Source organism: Prionailurus viverrinus, chromosome A1 (assembly GCF_022837055.1).
Source record: "Prionailurus viverrinus isolate Anna chromosome A1, UM_Priviv_1.0, whole genome shotgun sequence".
Taxonomy (NCBI): domain Eukaryota; kingdom Metazoa; phylum Chordata; class Mammalia; order Carnivora; family Felidae; genus Prionailurus; species Prionailurus viverrinus.
In genome coordinates this window covers 54,646,256-54,666,188 of record NC_062561.1, presented here as the reverse complement: position 1 = coordinate 54,666,188, position 19,933 = coordinate 54,646,256, and the positions used below count along the sequence as shown (strand labels likewise).

The 19,933-nt window shown below is 37.6% G+C and overlaps 1 long non-coding RNA gene across 2 annotated transcripts in view; it reads right to left on the bottom strand.

Moving 5' to 3' along the window:
• Positions 1–19,933, bottom strand: part of LOC125170739 (uncharacterized) — a 136,237-nt gene that overhangs the window by 68,789 nt on the left and 47,515 nt on the right. Inside the window, exon 2 of one of the 2 annotated variants that reach the window (XR_007154080.1) lies at positions 11,286–11,400. The exons of the other annotated variant lie outside the window; for it this stretch is intronic. This is a non-coding gene — a long non-coding RNA (uncharacterized LOC125170739). The remainder of the gene's footprint in view (positions 1–11,285; positions 11,401–19,933) is intronic. 2 annotated transcript variants of the gene reach the window in all.

Below are 19,933 nucleotides of genomic sequence, written 5' to 3'. Positions count from 1 at the left end.
GAAACAGCATTTTTGAAATCATATAAAATCCTTAATAGTCTCAGCAAATTTTTGATTGTAGAAGACTTTGGTGAGGTTTTTTTATTTTAATAAAGAATCCGCTGTAATAAAATAATTCCTCCTTTATGTATCTCAGCTGCATGTTAGGAATCCAAGTTAGGAATATTTGTATTAAAAAGCTTATCATAAATAATTTTTTTTTGAAGTTTAGAAAACATTTCTCTATGGAAATCACAGTAGTGGCAGTTTGCTTTCTAGAGTCTTCAACAGTCTCTTTAATCTATGTGCCTGGAAATATCCTATCAATTGCATTATTTCAGCTATGCCTAATTTTCCTTACTCAATAAATGCATTCCAGGGCACGTGGGTGGCTCGGTCAGTTAAGTGTCTGACTTCGACTCAGGTCATGATCTTATGGTTCGTGGGTTCAAGCCCACATCGGGCTCTGTGCTGACAGCTTGGAGTCTGGAGCCTGCTTTGGATTCTGTGTCTCCCCCTCTCTCTCTCTGTCATTCCCCCTCTTATGCTCTCTCTTTCTCAAAAATAAAAAACATTAAAAGTTTATTTAAAATTCTAGTTTAGAATGTAAGGAGCATAAGAAGTCTGATTGTGTTTGTTTGGGAGCAGTGAGGTGACACGAGATAGGCTTCAATAAAAGTACTTTAAAAGCCCAAACACAATGGATTGCAAAGGAAGATGTTGGCCACTGGGAGAAACTGATGTTGGGAAACCAGTCCTAAAATACGGAAATAATATAGGTCAAATAAGACAGCCCAGCATTGGGTTTTGGAGATGAGAAGTTTTAAGAGACTTTAAAAGATGCTTAAACATGTGAAAATTGAACTAATTAATTTTGGAGAGCCAAACAGCAAAAAGTTAAGGCTCTCAAATTGAGCCTGGATAAATAGAAGAATGGAGATAGAAAGGGTTGGCAAAATGAGGTATTTAATAATGCACCCATTTCCATTTGCAATGCTAGTAAAATAGAGTTGCTGATAATTACAGGAGTTTTAGTTAAATCCTAATGCTGAATGAGATTATGGGAGAGAAGAGGATTTGCATAAATGCATATATTTAAGGAGTTATGGAATGAGTGGTGAAATGGATTCAAAGATGTTGAAGAGTGTTTCTTCTGGGAAGCCAAGGAAAAGTGCATGTCACGGAAGGCCTTGGTCAATAGATAAAATGCTACAGAAGGGTAGAGGAAGATGAAAAATGAAAAAGAACCAGTAGGATCTTCAAATACTACCCATTCATATGCCATGTATTATTCCCAAACTTGTCTGCATCTAATTCTTTTACTTTTTTTTTTAACAGGGTTTATTTCTACCATCTACTTCACCAGAAGATATCAGTTTTATCTTGACGAAATAATATTCCAGCTTTAATAAGTCAGTTTTCATAAGGCAGCTTCTATTTCATTAGACTCTACCTCTATGCCTCACAAGTTTCACCAGGAAATTACCGAGTATTTGGAATTATGACTGGCTTGTAGAAATCATTGAATAATGGTAGGTTGGATAAAAGTATGATAATGGTTTAGGGGATATGCAGGTATGGTTGGGAGCGAACATGAAAAGGATTTGGAGAACATTGAGAAAGTAGAGTAAGAACTCTATCTGAACAGTCTGGACTGCATTTAGGTATAAGGTAAGGTGGAGTTTTGGAAAGATATGTCACAGGTTTGCTCAATCTTATCTCAAAATTCATTAGATTTCATTGCACTTCTTTAAGTCTTTCACTGTTAGGTATTTCACCTTGTCTTTACTTTATAAAATTTTTTACTTTACGTTTTTTCTGGAATTCTATTTTGTCACAGTATCAGTTTAAAAAATCAATAATTCCCTTAAATATTACTTTGTTTTCAAATATAACTTGGAACTTTAAAAGCCTGTAGCTAATGAAAAGCCACATACAGTAATTTTGAAATCCTACCAAAAAATCTATGCCAATATATGCAAAATATTCCTGCAGGTTACCAAAGCCACATTTAATAAAAATGTAAATCCAATAAAAGTTTCTAATAATTCTGCTTAATTAAAATTGTACCCATGTATAATGAATTATTAGGAAATATTCCCTTATTTCTTCTTACCAACACCTACATGGCATGGCTCTCTCCTCACCTCTGCCCCACTATTACCTTCTTAATAAGTTATTTGTATTTCTCACAAGGTAAATTAAAGCCAAGTTTTTGTGTTATTCTGCCCTCCTTCTCACCCTTAACCTGAACTTGGCATTATGACAGTTTTGAAAGAGAGAATGACGTCAGCTCTTCCTTGAGTTTTTGAGTCCCTTCCTTTCAATTTCCTCTGGTTTTTCCCCCATCTTTGGTTACTTTCTTTGGCTCTTGATGGAAGGCAACCAGCATGATAGGATAAATGAGTTATAAAAGGGGCTTAATTTTGAATCATTAAAACCTACATTTGTGCTTCTAAGGTGAATTTCAGAGCAACATAGGGACTTCCGATTCTCAGCACCAGTGATTTGGGTGTGAGGGACGAAGACAAGTCTGGAATCTTAATTGTACTCTTTCTTTCTTCCTCCCTTTGCCTTCCTCTCTCCTCTCCTCTCCTCCCCTTCTCTCCTCTCCTCCCTCCTTTCTTTCTTTCCTTTTCTTTCTCTTTTTCTTTATTTTTCTCTCGTTCTTTCTCTTTTCCCTCCCTCCCTTCCTCTCTCCCTTCCTCCCTCCCTTCCTTCCTCCCTCCCTTCCTTCCTTCCTTCCTTCTTTCTTCTTTTATTTGAGTTAATCTTCTTTCCATACATTTCCCAATCTGGAGAATCCCTAGGACAGATATTTAAAGTGGAAATTTGTACTACCCAACTTTCAGTTGTTACCTGTATTTCCCAAAACTATTATCCACATCCTCTGTGGAGCAACATGGATCAATTGCACTTCTCCCTAAAATCTTTTCATTTCTCAAATTTTAGGTCCTGGGTAACTGTTGTAATTTAATGGCAGATATTCTTCTATGCAAGCCATATACTTGTAGTAGAAAAGCTTGACTGCCCTTGCTTTGATCTCCTGACTTCTTTAAATGGGTCGTATTTATAAATTTCAACATGGTTTTTACCTACATCCTTTTCTCCTTTACCTAAAGAACAAATACATCTTACCACTGAGTTTATTGTTGTTATTGTTGTTTCATAATGGGTTGTCATTCGATCACTACATCAAATCCTGTGTGTAAAGATGATTCTGTGTCTCACTGAGTTTTTTCCCAATATCCACAACTTCAGCAATAGTTTTTAGTTTACTTACAGAGTTGTGAAGGTTATTTCCTAACTGTAGTTTTCCTTCTTACTCTTCTTAAAACTGACTCCATCTTTCCATGGAGGATAAGTCCTTGTTTTGTGGTAGTATAGTTAAGTTTTTCCTTCATCTGATGGAAAATCTTCCATGCAATAGGTATCTGAGTTTCCCTTCATCTTTCTTTGTTTGTTAACTAATTCAACTCACTTGCTGTGGTTAATATATATGATACAGCCAAAATCTTAGTATTTACTACCTAACATCCACTGGGGGCCTTAGTCAAGACAGACCATCACAAAAAAAGCTCATCTCCGGATGTCCTGGAGACAAGCAAGAGAATTACTATGGCTTCAGTTTTGATTTTTTTTTACTTATGTTCTTTCACCTTCTCTTCACCCAACCCCCCAAACTCATAAAGAAACAAACAAGAGCTTATTTGAGAGCACATCGTGGGATTGGTTCTCTGAGAAGTGCCACACTGAAGCTTATAAATTGTTTCTGACAAAGCTGCCTCTTTGTTCCCATAAGTTAGTGAAGGTAGTGATGAGGAACAAGCAGATATTGAAATGAAACGAAACGAAACTAAAACCACCTCAAGGGATAGAATCTAAGCAACCAGTTTTGTACCATTCAGATCTGTCTGGTACCACCAGTATGAAATCCAAAACAAACACACTGCAGCTATACCTATTTTAATGTGAATTCATCTTCACCCGAGAAACAAATCTTCTATTATCACCAAAACCAGATTCTTATTAATTAGACACCTTGGATTAAGTCTATTTCTAACACAAAGACCTAATTTCTCATGTGTAAGGGATTGTTTGAGACTCCAGAGCAAGTCTCTTTCATACACCTTGTCAAAGAATACCAAAGGTAAATGGTCAGGGTCATAAACCCTGAGGTTGTCTGTATCTCCTACTGATTTGTGTGTGAAAAACACACCATAGACAGTCCAGGCAAATCACTATTTAATTGTTAGTGTCAGGATCCACACATGAACATCACAAAGTGCCCTGTACCATCATTGCCTTGGGTTCCATGTATTTCCTGTCCTTGACCCCCAATAGGACAGTAGGAGAGAAGAGGTAAAACAATTTTTAAATTAAATCCCAACTGACCTCACCACACCGTTAGACATATAAGTGTTATAAAGAGATAGAATGCAGGGGAAAAGAATCATAAACATTCTTACACAAAATAACGAACTTTGTTTCTTCCTAAATTTTGATAACTCATTCAAGGTGATGTCGCTTTTTCGGGGGTATTGTGATTATCTATGAAATAGAATAATTTAAATAAACATTTCAAATAAAAAAATTCTATTATATTTCTTAACTTGATAAGATCAGTAGTCTGACAAAGTTTTTATAGCCATGGCAAAAATGGGGACAGATGATGCAAATATATGAATGTTATTATTAATTTTGCCCTCTCATTTACTGGGCCACCAATGATGGGGAAAAGGGATCATTGTACAGGTAGGATCTTTCTCAAAGGTCACAAAAACTGGTTGGAAGAGTACACAAGTGTTAGATCAAAGTAGGATCTATAGTAGATATGAAATTAGAAGATTATGTTCTTCAACCCCATGTCGTAATAGGCAAAGCAAGGCCCAAAATAGTAAAATTAACTAGTCATAGTGAAAAACCAAGGAAGTGACAGTGCCAGGTGTAAAGAGTCAGTCTCTTGACTTCCAGTACAATAGTCTCTCCATTGCTTTGTAAGAGAGATGCAGTGGTCATTTTTTATCCTCTTGGGCTGCGTTTTGTTGTGTCTAGAGAATCCTCCACCTACTATGTGTGACAGAGAACATCTCCCATCATTGAAAGTTTGAAAAGTTTTTGTAACCGCTCATGCAGCTAAGGTGTGGACACATGAAATCAGCAGTCAATCCAATGCCCTCGGCACAGACTTCAAAATAGAAACAAGTAAGGCAAGAAAAGCAAGGGTTTGCAGAATTGAATATGGTGAAAGCAGTGGCAGCAATAGCCGTCATGCCCAGAGTCCTGATGCAACATGCACATGTGATTCTAGAAGCACTGTGCAGAATCTGTCCAGTGACAGTGGATTCATAGTGAAAGCTGTGGAGGTTCTGTCCACTAGTGGTGGCAGTGGCATCTTCACGGCCAATTCAGAGACCTCAGTTCAGTAAGATACAGAACAAACAGGAAAGCTGAGAGGTGGCCCAAGAATAAATAAGTCATATAGGTAATGCAGCTTTCTGCCTGAGCCCAGATGCAGTACTTTTTCCTTGTCAAGCATGCCTAAAGACATCTTTGGCCTTAGGGTCTCCTATGAGCTGTAGCTCTGGCTGAAGTGTGATACGAACAGCCATTGACTCCAGCAGACCTTACTCGATGAGGCTTGATAATGAGTAAAGTTATTAGTTTGTCATGCTTTTCTTGTTTCAGTTTCTGTGTTTTCTTTCTTTTTTTCTTTCTTTCTTTCTTTTTTTGTTTTTATTTATTTATTTTGAGGGGGAGGGGAAAGGGCAGAGAGGGAGAATCCCAAGCAGGCTGTCAGTGCAGAGCCCAACGTGGGGCTTGAACTCACCAACCATGAGATCATGAGCTGAGCCAAAACCAAGTGAGACACTTAGCCAACTGAACCACGCAAGCATCCCTACTTTCTTTTTAAATATGTGTTAGATATTAATAAAGGGATGCCTGCGTGGTTCAGTTGAGTGTCTGACTTCGGCTTAGATCATGATCTCGTGGTTCTTGAGTTCAAGTCCCACATTGGGCTCTGTGCTGACAGCTCAGAGCTTGGAGCCTGCTTCAGATTCTATGTCTCCCTCTCTCTCTGCCCCTACCCTGCTCATGCTTTGTCTCTGTCTCTCTCTCTCTCTTAAAAATAAACATTTTAAAAAAGAAACTAATAAAAAGCTGATGAAGTCAGAAATGAAAAAATAGTGAAAGGAAAAATTAATTTATTAGTATCTGTACCTATACAGTCTGGATGGGACATTGAATGCCAAACTACTTTAAGAAATGCCATAGTTCAGGGGCGCCTGGGTGGTGCAGTCGGTTAAGCGTCCGACTTCAGCCAGGTCACGATCTCGTGCTCCGTGAGTTCGAGCCCTGCGTCAGGCTCAGGGCTGATGGCTCAGAGCCTGGAGCCTGTTTCCGATTCTGTGTCTCTCTCTCTGCCCCTCGCCCGTTCATGCTCTGTCTCTCTCTGTCCCAAAAATAAATAAACGTTGAAAAAAAAATTTTTTTTAAATAAAAAAAAAATAAAAAGAAATGTCATAGTTCATGGTCCAACCACTGAGACAACTCAAATGTGTACTGATCATTTTCTTGCCATTTACAGAACTATTCTAAACAAATGACTGTCATGAATCCAGTCTGCTTAAAATAGATGTTTGAAAGATGTTCTGTTGACACAAACTCCCTGCATTTTTTGTTGTGTTTTGTTGCTGTGCACTGTGTGTAAACAGTGGCCATGTTTCATGGAAGGTATTGATGCAACATCTAGTAAGAATTAATGCCATCTTCTGTAACAGTAATTTCTGTAGCTTCCAAAGTAAGGTCGCTGTCTCTAACTTCTCTGAGCTTCCTGAAAAAGTGATCTGTGACACAGTGACTTATAATTAAAAAAATATATATAATTAACCCTTGAACAGCATGGATTCAAATATCATGGGTCCACTTGTCTATGGATTTTTTTCAATACAGTACTGTACATGTGTTTCCTCCTCATAATTTTCTTAATAGCATTTTCTTTAGCTTAATTTATTGCAGGAATACAGCATGTAACACATATATCATACAAAATATGTGTTAATCAACTGTTTATGTTATCTGTAGGCTTCCAGTCAACAGTAGGCTGCTATCAGTTAAGTTTTGGAGAAGTCAAAAGTTATACCCAGATTTTCTACTGCATAGAGGTTGGCACCCCTAACCTCGGCATTGTTCAAAGGTCAACTGTATTTATTCTTCACCCTTTTCCTGGTACAGATCTCCTACAACCCTTGGAATTTCCTGTGAGGAGAGCCAGAAAGGTTTTCTTTGTTATGTTAATATGGGGACTTTTGGACTGCACCTAAGGATGGGGAGTTAGTTGCCCAGGAGAACCAACAATGTGATTAGAGAGTTGGAACTTTCAGTTCCACCCCCCTGACCTCTGGGGAGGAGAAAGAGGGTGGAGATTGAGTACAATCAGTCACCAAGGCCAATGATTTAATCAATCATTCCTTTGTAATGAAGCTTCCATAAAAACTCAAAAGAACTCAGTTCAGAGAGCTTCTGGGTTGGTAAACAGGTACTGGGGGAGTGGCATACCTGGAAAAAGCATGGAAGCCACACTCCCTTTCCCAATACCTTGCCCTTACATCTCTTCTAACTGGCTATTCCCAACTTAAATCCTTTTATAATAAACCAGAAATCTAGTAAGTAGAATGTTCCTATGAGCTCTGTGAACCACTCTAACAAATCAATCCAACTTAAGGAGGGGATTGATGGAACCTCCAATCTATAACCAGTTGGTCAGAGGGTCAGAAACACAAGTGACAACCTGAGCTTGTGACTGGCATCTGAAGGGATGCAGGTAGTCTCATAAGGTTCAATCTTCCCTATTTATAGTAAGTTTGTGTATTGACCTTAGCAAATCCTATCTCCAGAAATGCAAAACAAAATAGATCAAATTGGTAAAAGCAAAAACTACACTAAATTCATATGTGATTACCATTGCCTCATGTTTTTGCAAACCTGGTATCTTTCCCTTCATCCTTGATTTTTACTGATTTCAATGTTGAGGAATGCCTTAGACATTTTTTTTAATATCCTCCACAGTGCCTGATGTAGTATCTTGCATGTAGGTGTTTAATTATTAGCTCGTGTCAATCAAGTCTTGGTGCAAAATATCAATCCGTTACCAAAATTATATTCAACTACGCTTTCAATTTACCTATTTACAAATTTTAATACTGTCGTGTTGTCTGTTGGATAAGCCAAGGAATATATGAACTAGAAATTATTTTGACAATACAAGAGTATGTTTCATTAAATATATTATGAATTTTATCTATCTTGATGTCATATTGTATTTAGCATAGTAGAAAACAATTGAGGGGTGCCTGGATGGCTCAGTGAGCTGAGTGTCAGACTCTTGATTCAGGCTTAGGTCATGATCAATCCCAGGATCATGGGATCAAGCCCCACATGGGGCTCTATACTGAGCATGGAGCCTGCTTGAGATTCTCTCTCTTTTTCCCTCTGCTCTTCTCCCCCACTTGCTCTCTCTCTCTTAAAAAAAAAGACAACTGATAAATATTGTAGAATAAAAAATAAAATTGTATTAAGTTAATTATTAAGCAAAAATGGAAGTTAAAAGGCTCATCATCATAGATTTTTTTAACAACCACTATTTCAAGGCAGTTTTCTTATATTATCAAATCATCCCTATGAGTTAGATATTAACTTTATTTAGACTAGAGACATGGCAAGGTGTAAGATTAAGGCTTACAAAGTAAAGAGTTAAGGAACATGTTTTCTCACCCAACTATGACTTACTTAGTGGCTGTCTTGCATAATTTAATGACTATTATGCATGGACTATTATGCATATAAAAGTTCTTTATTATCATCCTATAAATAATTCCACTACTTTGAATTATGTGAATTATGCTTAGTAAAATAGACTATCTCATCTTCTAATCATTTAGAGAGGTTAAAGAAAACTATCTATGCCCACAAGGAGTAAAGGGGAAAAAAATGATGTGAGTTCCAATGAAGAATATTCTGTCTGAAATTTTGCAAGAATAAAACTTCATCAAGAGAACATTTTCTTTAGCATAATGTCCTCCAGGCTCATTCATAAGCCAGTTACAGTGGAAACAAATACTATATAATTCCACTTATTTAAGGTATCTATAATAGTCAAATTCATAGACACAGAGGACACAATTACAGTTACCAAGGCCGGCGGGGGTGGGTGTTTTAATAAATGAGGAGTTGTTCAGTGAGTATCAAGTTTGAAAGTTCTGGAGTTTTTCAATGGAACATACTGCCTCTCACATATCTGCACATAGTCCAACAAGCCTATCAGTGCCATTTTTCCAATACCATTTGCTCACTTCATGTCTCTGTGTCACATTTTGGTAATTCTTGCGATATTTCAAATTTCTCATTATTATTATATTTGTTGTGGTCATCTGTGACCAGTGATCTTTGATATTACTACAGTAATTGTTTTGGGGCACCACAAACTCATATCACACAGTAACTTTAATAAATGTTTTATGTGTTCTGATTGTTCTGCCAACCATCTGTTCCCCTATCTCTCTTCCTTTATTCAGTTTTCTCTATTCCTTAAGACACAACAATACTGAAATCAGGCCAATTAATGACCCTAAGTTATGGCCTCTAAATGTCCATGTGAAAGGAAGAGTCACATGTCTCTCACTTTAAATCAAAAGCTAGAAATGGTTGACTTGGTGATGAAGGCATGTTGAAAAGCTGAGATAGGCCAAAGGGTAGGCCTCTTGTGCCAAACATTTAGCCAAGTTACGAATGCAAATGAAAAGTTCTTGAAGGAAATCAGAAGAGCTACTCCAAGGAACAAATGAATAATGAGGAATTAATGAGGGTGGCTACACTAAAGAAACATTTTCAGTGTAGATGAAACAGATTTTATTGGAAGAAGATGGCATTTTGGACTTTTATAGCTAGAGAAGAGAAGAAATGCCCAGATTCAAAGCTTCAAAAGACAGGCTGACTGTCTTGTTAGGGGCTAGTACAACTGGTGACTTAAAATTGAAGCCAATGCTCATTGACCATTCTGAAAATAATAGGTCCCCCCCCCAAAAAAAAAAGATTTCTTTCAAAATATTACCCCTTGCTGACGATACACCTGGACCTGGTCACCCAAGAACTCTGAGGGAGATAAATAATGAGAGAAGTGTTTCCTTGCCTGCTAAAACAACATCCATTCTGCAGTCCATGGGTCAAGAAGAAATACATTTGGTAAGGCTATAGCTTCTATAGAAGGATTCACCATTCGAGATGGCATTAAGAACATTTGTGATTCATTAAAAGAGGTCAAAATATCAATATGAACTAGGGTTTGGGAGAAGTTGATTCCAACCCTCAGGGATGACTTTGAAGGGTTCAAGACTTGTGTGGAAGAAGTAACTGCAGAAGTGATGAAAACAGCAAGAGAACTAGATTTAGAAGTGGAGCCTAAATTGTGACTGAATTGCTGCAATTTCATGATAAAATTTAACAGGTGAAGAGTTGCTTATTATAGATGAGCAAAGTGGTTTCTTGATATGGAATCTACTCCTGGTGAAGATGCTGTGAAGATTGTTGAAATGACAAGAAATGATTTAAAATATTGCATAAAATCATTTGATAAAGCAGCAGCAGAGTTTGAGAGGATTGACTCCAATTTGAAAGAAGTTCTATTGTGAGTGAAATGCTGTCAAACATCATTGCATGCTACAGAGAAATTATTTGTGAAAGGAAAGACCAATCAATACAGCGAACCTCATTGTTGTCTTATTTTAAGAAATTCTCACAGCCACCCCAACCCTCAGCAGCCATCACTCTGATCAGTCAGCAGCCATAAACATCCAGAACGAATCTCAACCACCAAAAAGACTATGACTTAATGAAAGCTCAGATGGTGGTTAGCATTTTTTAGCAATAAAGTATTTTTAATTAGGGTATATACATTGTTTTTTTAGACATAATGCTATTTCACACTTAATAGACTACAGTATAGTGTAAACATGATTTTGAGAGAGAGAGGGAGAGAGAGAGAGAGAGAGAGCATGAGTGGGGGAGACAGGCAGAGGGAGAGAGAGAGAATCTCAAGCAGGCTTCATGCTTAGCATGGAGTTGGATGAGGGGCTCAGTCTCATGATGCTGGGATCATGACCCCAGCTGAAATCAAGAGTGAGACACTTAACCAACTGAGCCACCCAAACACCCCTAAACATAATTTTTATATGCACTGGGAAACCAAAAACCTCATTTGACTTGCTTTATTTCTATATTTGCTTTACTGTGGTGATCTGGAACCAAACCTGAAATATCTTCAAAGTATGTCTGTAGAACACTTCTGAGAATTTTCTCTTGATTTTCAGGCTGCATTTGCACATAAGTCTGAGCAGACTCCTCGAGACAACTACTGAGAAGAACCTGAGGCAAAAGATTAGAAAGATATGTGATAAACATTTGAGGTGAAAAGCTGTCAATGAACAGGGAGTTTTTTTCCCATTGTTATAGTTCAAATCAGAGGTATACATACGGATGGGACATAGGGTATCAAAAGCACCTGCTATAGTTTCTCAAAAATGGTGTTTAGCTATCCCATACAAATAGTTAATGGTTTCTATGTACTAGGTACTGAGCCATTGTTCCTGTCTTTTCTTTCATTTCCGACATATTTTGAGATGTTATGTATGAGTATGTTTTCACAGTATGAAAATGCAAGTAGGGGGGCCAGGCGGCTCAGTCAGTTAAGTGTCTGACTCTTGATTTCGGCTCAGGTCGTGATCTCATGGTTTTTGAGTTTGAGCCCCACATTGGGCTCCACGCTGACAGTGCAGAGCCTGCTTGGGACTCTCTCTCTCCTCTGCCCCTCCCATGTTCATGCTCCCCCTCTCTCTCTTTCTCTCCCTCTCTCTCTGTCAGTAAATAAATACATACATACATAAACTTAAAAAAAAAATTTAAATGAAATGCAAGTAAAGTCAATGTAACATTTATGCAGTTCTTTTTAAAAAATTAATTTTAGGGGCGCCTGGGTGGCGCAGTCGGTTAAGCGTCCGACTTCGGCCAGGTCACGATCTCGCGGTCCGTGAGTTCGAGCCCCGCGTGGGGCTCTGGGCTGATGGCTCAGAGCCTGGAGCCTGTTTCCGATTCTGTGTCTCCCTCTCTCTCTGCCCCTCCCCCGTTCATGCTCTGTCTCTCTCTGTCCCAAAAATAAAAATTAAAAAAAAAAACGTTGAAAAAAAAAATAAAAAATCAATTTTACTAAACTATATTGATTGCCTAAATTATTTCCTTTTCAATGAGTTGCTGTGTATTGTAGTTCATAGCCAGAGAAACTGAATATAGCCTACTAAAACATCTGGCCTGAACTTGGTTTATAAAACTCCATAGGATATTCTGTTGCTAATGTTACTGAGTGGTTCAAATGCTTGAATTAGATTCTTATCAAATAATGTCAACCAACCTTTTATTTAATCATTGCTCAATACTCCTCATAAAATTCAGAAAATAATAGCAATATATATTAATTTCTGTCCAGATTAACCACATCCTTCCTTTGTCAAACAGAAATTTGAAGGTTTACATTCTTTATGTTTTATTCTACATCAGGAAAATAAACCACAATCTAGAAATTAGGAACTATAGAAATCGGATTAAATTGTCCTTGGTTCTAATTACATTGATTACAGAAAAATAATATGCATAGGGCTCCTGCAAGAAAATCCTATGCAATGAAAGACATATAAATAGCAATGGCATAATTGGCTCACAACATCCTGTGTTATCCAAAGATTTCATCTTAAACTTCAAAGAATCATACTTTCTTTTGTAATTCCAGAACTGTCTGTGATTACTTTCTTTGAGCACTTGGTGTTTATTAGCAAGGAAGTGGAGTTAGATTGACATCACATGCTTTCCTATACAAAACGTGGTCTCTGGACCAGCTGCATGGACATGACCTGAGGGGCTGTTTGAAAAACAGAAATTCAGGCTACTCTCTGGATATACTGAATCACAATCTGCAAGTCTAAAAGATCTTCATGTAATTCATATTCACTTAACATTTGAGAAGCACAGCTCTAAATGATAGGGTGTTTTTTTTTCTATTGAAGGTATATCTTATTTGTGGAATTGGAGATGGATAATAATGACAATGAGAACAATGAGAATACCCCAGTCCCATGGAGTGAACCATGACTATGGTTCAGAACAGTTAAGCCACAAACTTTCTTACCCTGGCTTGCACAACTGAGAAACAAACCTGCTGAGTAGCTACCCCCCAATTATTCCCAATTTCTTCCCTTCTAACTTATTCCTACCTCTCTGACAAGGCCTGGGTCTTGATAAACAATGAGAATACCCCAGTCCCATGGAGTGAACCATGGCTATTTCAAATCAATTTCATTATTTCCTTTTTTATACCTGAGGTTTGTTTAGGCTTGGGCATGTGACAGTATTCCAAGCAGATTTATATTAATCTTGCATTGTGTAAATCCTTTAAAAGGAATCTATACAGAAGTAGAGTTCAAAGTAATATGCTACAGGAAATCAACAAAAACTGAGAAAATAGTGTGTCACAATTTGGGGGGGTATATAATTCATTACTATAAAGTTTTCCTATATTAGTAATGTATATTGCTATTTTTTCTCTTTATTTAAGAATGCTTCCTCCTGGGGCGCCTGGGTGGCTCAGTCGGTTAAGCAGCCGACTTCGGCTCAGGTCATGATCTTGCAGTCCGTGAGTTCGAGCCCCGTGTCAGGCTCTGTGCTGACAGCTCAGAGCCTGGAGCCTGTTTCAGATTCTGTGTCTCCCTCTCTCTCTGACCCTCCCCCGTTCATGCTGTGTCTCTCTCTGTCTCAAAAATAAATAAACATTAAAAAAAAATTAAAAAAGAAAAAAGAATGCTTCCTCCTAACGACCCTATTACCCATAGACAAAAATGTGTCCTGAGGAAATCAGTGTGCCACAAACTTAAATTATGTTAGAAAAATATGTCCTCTTTCATGTGATCTTTTGCATTTTGGAAACTTTGATGAGTTCTGAAGTTAGCTAAATGGGTAAAGTTGACCTTAAATTTAAGAAAGCCAAAAGGCTCTGTACTTGACAAGGGACCTCAGGGAAGTCACAGAGCTAAAAAACATGCTGCTTTTTAGCAGACCAAGGCAGTGCCAACTTGCTCAAGAGATCTCCTTTTCTTGATGGTATAAGCTTGGGAAATGAGAGTAGTTCCACCTCCACCACTTTCTAGCTAAAATATCTGGAAACCTTAAGCTTTCAATCTCCAAAATAAATATCTTTCTCAAAATCAGATCCCTTAATATCAAGTAAGCACTCATGGATTTAGAAGGGAAAACAACATAATATTTTTAAAGTTGGACATTAATTTTCACCGGGTCTCAGAAAGAGTAATGGATTCTATTATAAGATTTATACTTTTAAAATTTATAAAAATGTTTACTCTGAGAGAACTAGTGGTTTTTCAGTGAAGAAACTGAAACCAGAGAGTTTAGGTGATTTTCCCAAAGTCACACCTGATTAGTGCCAAAATAATGACTGGACCCCATGTTTCTTACCTTAGTCCTATGCTTCCTCCTTCAATCAATATTCAACTATCAATATCTCCAGTAAATCATCTGCTGATTCATAGCACATTACTCCTTGTGTGTGAATTACATGAAAATGCATGCTTAATTCCAGACTGTGTACATATGTAAGAAATAAAACACACTGATATCCCATGGTTTCTTTTTAAAAACAGGACAAGAAACATCATATTTCTAATTGTGTACATTCTTGTTTACTAAAGAGGTTTATTACGAAAGTTTTGACTGGTCATAGAGTGAATGTAATGATTATGTGTGTTTCTTCTATTCACTATGAAAAATCTGGAGTCATTCAGAGATTTTTGAAAGAACTATACTTGCTAAAACTTTAATGACATAAAATTGTGGAAAATCGTAATTATTGACCAGTTCACTTTCAGTAAAATTCTATCCTTCTGATATATGGAAATTATATACAAACTCTATGTTGAATTATTACTTGTTCATCTTTTTTTATAGCTGGATGGCTTTTAGTTGTTAATATACTGATACTTATTTATATAATTTCACAACGTCAAATTATAATAGTATGTATCCAAAAATATTTTCAATCTGTTTATTATAATCCTAGTATTAACTTCAATAATCTTATTACTGTTAATCCTATATTAAGTTAATTTCTGAAGTTCATTTCTTATAAACTTATATGTGTCCAGTTTTCTGTCATTATTATATGGATGATACCTTTATAACTATTGGTATTTATCACCTAACCATTTCAGGAAATTGTCCTTTTACTTTAATAAGAAATATTGTAATTATAAAATATTTTAGGAGCATCTGGGTAGCTCAGTCGGTTAAGCGTCCGACTCATGATTTCAGCTCAGGTCATGATCTCACGGGTCGGGGGATACAGTGCTGTGTGGGGCTCTGCACTGACAGTGCAGATTCTTTCTCTCCCGTCTCTCTGCCCCTCCCCCACTCTCTCATGTGCGTTTGCTCATGTGCACACTCTTTCTCAAAATAAATAAATAAACATTAAAAAATATTTTAGCTCATAGAAACTCTAGGCCCCTGTTATTTCAGTATAAGCATCATTCTATCTCTAACAATCTAATAGGGGATTATCCACAATCAGGTGGATTTCAGGTTCCATTCCATTCAAATTGTTAGTAAAGTTCTTGTTTATATGGAATTAAAGCTTCTGTCATCATAACTTCAGTGTATTTGATGGAAATAGTTTCGCCCTTTGGAGTAACATAGAACAAGTCTATCATTTTTTTCAAGGTGATTGTGGTTTTTGTTTATTTTCAATGGTAAGCATTAGTTATCATATTGCACTTTCCTTCCCCCCTTTCCAGCCCATCATCATGGTGATGATGACAATGTCCGGTATTTACTGAGGACATAGCATGGGCCAGGAATTATCTATATCATTTCACATGTATTAGTGTATTTAATTCCCCCCAATAGACCCACAAAGACCCAGTTACCATATGGGTAAACTGAGACTCAGAGAGATTGCACCGATAGTTTCTTATCAGCTAAGAAACTGCACAAGAAAAGCAAACTTAGGTTTCTCTGGCATCAAAGCCACATTTCCCCACCGTATCCTCTGCCTTTTACTGCATGTATATATTTATTATATCATGTTGCTATTTTAATAAAGGATTCCATTTTAGTTAAATCTTCAGCTTTTCCACACTAAGTTCCTATTGCAAAATATGAGTTGCTGAGCCTTGTTCCTAAATTTCAGTTATTCTTTTATGTTGTACCTGTTTAAATACTTCCCAGTAAGTACTCTCATCCTCCTCCAAATGCCAATTGGTTACTGTGGAGACATAAATGTAAGCTAGAAAGCGATCAGGCCACTAATTGATACAGACAGTCAATTAGTGCTTCAAAGGAACTGGCTCAGTGTTTTACACATGAAGAACATGGGAGAAAGATTATAGTTTGTTATGGCATAATCTCTGTTGCTTCATTGTGGACTGGAGCTATACATGCTTCTGGATGGTTTCTACAGAAACTAAGCAAGTTTCTCACTGTTTGCTAATGGGTCGGTAGCATTATGGGAAACAATAATATTGTGTGATTTGAACCCATTAGCTTTCCCTTTCTAAAGTTCCAGACTGAACCAATTCCGACTCTGTTCAGGTCAAAAGTCTTCTTAATCTCTGTGTTATGCTGATCAAACCTCAAACTGTCGGGTCAAATTATTTCCATTGGGCCAGTTCTATTTGTGATTAATTAAAATTTCTTCTTGATTGCATACAGTTCTTTTAAATGTATAATCCCTTTATTGTGTAGCGAATTGAGAATATGGTCCTAATTTAAAAACAAATACTCATGTGGGCCTCTCAGTATGATGTAAGCCACCAATTTTGGTAAAGTGAAGAAAGAAAAATAAAACATTTTATTATTTTTGCATGAGTGTATGAATGCAATAACCAAGAGAAAATTATACCTGACTTGCCTATCATTGCAAATCACAAGAATTGATTAAAGGGGAAAAAAAAGGTTTATATAAATAAAATGTATATGCAGAAGGCCTTGATTCCACATTTTTATCCAACAGTATTTTAGTTTTAGAAAAAATAAGCATGGGAAAATTTTTAAGGTGGCAAACCTCCTCATTAGACTATAGGAATTTGAAAATTTAGGTTAATTTTCTTGAGGTATATAAATGAAGAATGGGTTTGAAGTTTCATTCTCTCCATGTGCATTTAATTATGTAGAGATTTACTACATGATTGTTTATATTGTGTTTATTAGAAGGAAACAACCTATCTTTTTTGTTATTTTATTCGTTTTGTACCTGCAAAGACAACATATTGATTTTGTGTGAGTTGAAGCCATGCATACAAATGTATTATCAAAAAGGTTCTTAACATCAACCCTTTCCAAAACTAAAGTCAATTTTCTCATCATCAGTGGCTGTCCCCAAAATGTGAATATAAAGTAAAGCAGTTGAAAGTAGCAGTGTAGGGGCGCCTGGGTGGCTCAGTCGGTTAAGCCACCGACTTCGGCTCTGGTCATGATCTCGCAGTCCGTGAGTTCAAGCCCCACGTCGGGCTCTGTGCTGACAGCTCAGAACCTGGAGCCTGTTTCAGATTCTGTGTCTCCCTCTCTCTGACCTTCCCCCATTCATGCTCTGTCTCTGTCTCAAAAATAAATAAACGTTAAAAAAAATTTTTTTAATTAAAAAAAAAAAAAGAAAGTAGCAGTGTAGAGGACTAGGGTTATTGCTGAGAACGACACAGCCGCCAACGGACCAGGTCTCAGGCACCTTGGAGTCCCTGTGATAAAGGGCAGTGAGGACAGAAATTCTCAGAGCGGGACTAGAAAGGAAATACAGGAAATTCTCAAGGCAAGTGGGGGAAAAGGGAAGCTCATGCAAGACTGAGGAACTCTAAGACAGGAGAGGGTTCTGCGAGCCTGACACATTAGCCAAGCACCTGCAGGTGACTTGAGGCAGGGAGCAGAGGTCACGTGCTCGTGGACAGGGGCCCAGTCCCTGGTAGCTCCACAGTCGCAGTCACTGGCCTGAGTTGGGAGTAAGGGGATTAGAGTATATGAAAGGAATGCACAGCGCATTCGCAATAAGATACAACATACAAAACAGTCTGGCAATTGAATGTCAGGTAGCTTTTAACTGAGCTAAGTGGTCTGGAAGACAGCAAGTGAAGGAGCCCTTTTTACTCTAAGCCTTGAGTGAGGAAGAATCTACTTACAATATTTGTACCAAAACATTATCATGGCTCCATAATGTACAATATATTATGTAAGAAATCGGGGGCAGTATTGCTTGGCTATAGCATTTATTCATAATGGAGCCAAAAAGGTCTCTGTCACCTGTTAGCTGTGAGACCTGGGGGGAAGTTACTAACCTCTCTGTGCTTTCATAGCCTCATCTGTGAAATGTGTATGTAATACTACCAACCTCCCAGGATTATTAAGATTATTGAATGGGTTAATATGTGGTAACCATTTAGAGGAGCGTATGGCAGCCAGTATCATACAAATTCTTACTCAATTCATTATTTCACATAGAATTAACTTGGTTATATTTCTCTATCACTTACACATCTGGGCAACCAAATCACTTTCCTTATTTATGTGTCTTTCTGCCTTTCAAATTCTTGTGCAAGGGGACTTCTTGGCTCCACTTCATGACTTTCCACCCTACCCTTCCTTAAAAGGGAAAATCCTTAAACAGAAAAACTTCCAAAACAAAATCATAAGTAATCCCTGTGCTGCAGCCTCAGCCTGATATCAGACTAAAGACACTGTAAAATAATGGCATTCTTTCTTCCAAATATGAGCTCTTCTGCAGCCTTTTCTTGCTTTTGTCCACTTTCTAATGCCTTTGAGTGGTTTTCAAAATATTTTGTCTAAAGTTTACAGTTGTTATATCAGTAGAATTTTGATCCACTATGAACTTATAGAACCTCCATTGGAAGCAGAACCACTACATTCTATTCTGCTCAGAGGGGGTGAAAAGGGCAGGGATGGGCCTCCTTGAATGTGGAGCTTTTCCTCAAATGTCTAGTGACCCTTTCTTGTTAATTATATGCAAGAAATAGGTATCAAAGCTGAGCACAAAGATTCTAAGTGCATAGAAATAGTGGGCTATAGAGTAATGGGTTACTGGGCAAAGTTTATTTTGGAACTTTCCAAACTTCAGAATCTGGAGGTTTTTCCTCTGGAGCGTTAGGTTTCTTCACAGAAGGATCATTTAGCTACCTGTCTGGGGTATTGCTTAGCTACCAGCAAACTTGACATTGGTATGTTTTAGTGTTCAGGTAGGTCCTTATTTTCACTTGAACCTTCATGTCTACCTTTCTCTGGATCTGAAGAAACTGAGTTTGTACTATTCTGAATGAAGTTTCCGTAGAAAAAATATGTGGTCTTTCCTAAGGAAGGAAAGGTAGCAATCTCAGGGCACAAAGTAAAGGTGTGATCCAGGAGGTCTAACTGCTTCTAATAGAAACTTTGAAACAATTTACCTGTTTCCAGACCTTCACTCTAACTTTACATTCAAAGCCCATTATGTTCATAATTTATTTTCTTTTTTTTTTAATTTTTTTTTCAATGTTTATTTATTTTTGGGACAGAGAGAGACAGAGCATGAACGGGGGAGGGGCAGAGAGAGAGGGAGACACAGAATCAGAAACAGGCTCCAGGCTCTGAGCCATCAGCCCAGAGCCCGACGCGGGGCTCGAACTCACAGACTGCGAGATCGTGACCTGGCTGAAGTCGGACGCTTAACCGACTGCGCCACCCAGGCGCCCCCATAATTTATTTTCTATGGCTCTGAGGTAAATCAGCCGCTGGTTTGATTCTCTCTCTTGACCCTCTTTTACTTTGCTGAATCATTTGCTGTCTCCTTGTCTGATTTCCATTTTCATAA